The following is a 932-nucleotide window of genomic DNA, read 5'->3' as shown; positions in this document are numbered from 1 at the left end:
TTGTTTACATATCTGGTACATCTACACATGCAATTGCAGCAACAAGTATCTTTATTTTTCTATCTATCATCCATTTCTCGTTTTTGATACACATCGATTTATTCTAACTTTCATTTTCTTGTATCTTTTCGTAACAATTTTCATCTTAATTTTAAAAAGTAGAATTACTGAATATAACTAATATGTCTTGTCTACTGACTCTACAGACTGATACACCTGGTCATGCATTATCTATTTCGTATTTTGCTACCTTATTACTTTTACTTTTTGTCTTTGACTGCATCATTAACTTTATTATTAGCCCCGTCTATATAATTTGTTATTGTATTGTGGTTACTGTATTATCATCTTATCAATGTCATTATTTTTATCTCTATATATCACTGCATCATCATTACTGTATCATCATCTTATCAGTGTCATTATCTTTATCTCTATGTCTTAAGTTTCGAACTGAATTACAATCTTTTGTACGGGTGTAAGTCCGTGTCATGCTAAGGAACGACTGAAATTCAGGAGAAAAGCTCTTGAATAAAGATAAGGCGTGTGAGTTTGAGGTCTGATCCGTTTTAATACTTAATCGTCAGTATTAACGATAACAGTATTATTAATAACAGTGTCATTCATAACCGCATTATTCGTAATAGCATTATCGATAATAGTATTACTGATAAAAGCATTGCTAATACCAAACTGGTGAACTCACTGATACTGGTTAATAATCATCCAATTAGTGTAATATTATGAGTTTGACATGATGTCGAGCAATACTTACTGTTCTAATGTCAAGGGTCTTGCTACTTCACGTGTACAATAAACCTTGAGGGATAGTTTGACAGCGACGTGCGTGTGTGTACTTTTAAAATTGTGTGTTTACGTTTGTAAATGCGTTAGTCTTTGCGCAATTGTGATTATGCGTGGAAGAGAAATCC

This window comes from Penaeus monodon, chromosome 25 (assembly GCF_015228065.2).
Source record: "Penaeus monodon isolate SGIC_2016 chromosome 25, NSTDA_Pmon_1, whole genome shotgun sequence".
Taxonomy (NCBI): domain Eukaryota; kingdom Metazoa; phylum Arthropoda; class Malacostraca; order Decapoda; family Penaeidae; genus Penaeus; species Penaeus monodon.
This window is presented reverse-complemented; position numbering follows the sequence as displayed.